General features: G+C 37.4%; 1 long non-coding RNA gene across 1 annotated transcript in view; it reads right to left on the bottom strand.

Annotated features, from left to right (window-relative positions):
• The window catches only part of LOC118765904, a 13,661-nt gene that overhangs the window by 10,541 nt on the left and 620 nt on the right, over positions 1-2,500 (bottom strand). The window lies entirely within an intron of this gene.

Below are 2,500 nucleotides of genomic sequence, written 5' to 3'. Positions count from 1 at the left end.
GATAGGAAAACAAGAAAAATACTGACAGGATCTAGGATGCATCACCCAAAATCTGACATAGAAAGACTATATATACAACGTATTGAAGGTGGTAGAGGCCCTATACAGCTGGAAAACTACTATAAAATAGCCACCATAGGACTGCAAAAATACCTACTTCAGAAGGAAGGAAAACTGATCCAGATAGCAGCAAAACACGAGCAAAACAAAAAACTGTTCTCAGTATTTAAGGAAGCTGACAAATACAAACAAGAAATCATACCACCTAATAAACACAAAGAAGAAGAAGAAGATGATGAAGAAACAACAAAAGCTATAAAACAAATGAAATCCAAACTAAAAATAGAACAGCAACGAGCCATGATAAAACGATGGCAAGAAAAGCCCCTTCATGGTAAATACTGCACTAAACTAAAAGCAAAAGAAATAGACAAAGAAAAATCCCAGCAATGGTTGAGAAGCTCAGGACTCAAAGCAGAAACAGAGGGATTTTTAATTGCAGCACAAGACCAAAGCCTCCCCACCAGAAATTACCAAAAACATGTAATGAAAAGAAATATTACAAGTAACTGCAGAATATGTGGAGATGGACAAGAAACAATAAATCATATTATCTCTAGCTGCCCAGTCCTGGCCAAGAAGGAATATATTCACAGACATGACAGAGTTGGAACCTACATACATTGGAAGCTATGCCAACATTATGGAATAACAACAGAAAAAAGATGGTATAGGCACACACCAGAAAAGGTCACAGAAAACGAGAAAGCAACCATACTCTGGGATATGCCGATACACACAGATAGAGAAATTAAGGCCAACAGACCAGATATAGTTGTCAGAGATCATGAAGAAAAAAATGCTTTCTAATTGATGTATCAATACCGGCAGATGACAACGTGTCTCTAAAAGAAATGGAGAAACTCTCAAAATACAAAGACCTGGAAATAGAGGTAACTAGAATGTGGAACCTGAAAACAGAAACAATTCCTATCATAGTAGGTGCATTAGGCATGATAAAAAAATATTCAGGCAAATACATAACAAAAACACCAGGACTTACAAACACATATAACATACAGAAAATTGCACTACTAGGCACTGCACACATCCTACGCAGAACACTTTCCATACAATAACCATCAGAGCATCACAACAAATCACAGCACATACCCAAGGCACACAGAGCTGCGCTCGGTAGTGAAGTGAAAGCACACTATAAAAATAAAACTACTGAATAATAATAATAATAATAATAATAATAATAATAATAATAATAATAATAATAATAATAATAATAATAATGATGATAATAATAATAATAATAATAATAATAATAATAATAATAATAATAATAATGATAATAACAACATAAACCTAGCCGTCACTGAACTAGCCACTGAAACAAAAAAAGTGATATCACTGAACTAAATGACTTGATATACGCAGCAGCCACTGCAGCCACAAAAGAAGCTGGATACTCACCCAAACCCGCCCAAACAGGAGTACCACCACCCAAACAAACCCTGTGGATAAATAACATCCAAAACAAAATAAAAAAAATTAGAAAAGACCTGTCGATTCTTAATGAAATCAGCAAACAAGAAACGCTACTGAGCAACAAAAAGAGAACAAAAATGCTCCGCAAATATAACATCACAGAAAAAGATTTGCCGGAGATAAAAGAAAAGCTGAAGCAAGATATCCTTGCCAAAGCTCAAAGGATCCGCCGGTACGAGAAACGCCAACGCTTCTTTGAACAGAACAAAAAGTTCAACTCCGACCCCAAAAAGTTCTACCAAGATCTGGGCAAAAATAAAATAGAAGTCACTGCAGCACCAACGGCAGAAGAATTGGAAGAATTCTGGAAAGAAATATGGTCGGCGAACGAACAGCCAAAAAAAAGGAGTATGAAAATAACAAACTCGGCATCTGAACAACTTTGGACCCCCATAACAACTGAAGAGGTCACCCAGGCACTGCAAAAACTAAGCAACTGGAAGGCACCAGGGCATGACAAGATCCCCAACTTCTGGTTGAAATATTTAACAGGAATGCACAAAAAGCTGGCTGAAAACTTTAACAGCATACTAGCAGAGCCAGAGACAATGCCTGAATGGCTCACGAAGGGGAAAACCATCTTAATTCCCAAATCAAATGAAACAACAAAACCAGAAAACTACAGACCAATAACCTGCCTCCCTACTATGTTCAAGGCATTTACTGCAGTGATATCGCAAAGGCTGAACAAGCTCCTGGACAAAAACAAACTGTTCCCAGAAGAGCAGAAAGGATGCCGCAAGGGCTCATATGGCTGTAAAGATCAACTAATGATTAATAAAGCCGTAACTGAAGACAGCCACAGAAAGAAGAAAGGCCTCAGTATGGCCTGGATTGACTACAAAAAGGCGTTTGATAGCATCGCCCACACATGGATCCTCGAAACACTAGCCATTAACAAAGTAGCACCAACAATCATAAAATTCATAGAGCACTCTAT

Source organism: Octopus sinensis, linkage group LG14, assembly GCF_006345805.1.
Source record: "Octopus sinensis linkage group LG14, ASM634580v1, whole genome shotgun sequence".
NCBI classification, from domain to species: domain Eukaryota; kingdom Metazoa; phylum Mollusca; class Cephalopoda; order Octopoda; family Octopodidae; genus Octopus; species Octopus sinensis.
The sequence above is the reverse complement of the archived record's forward strand: the minus strand, read 5'-3'. Positions and strand labels throughout refer to the sequence as shown.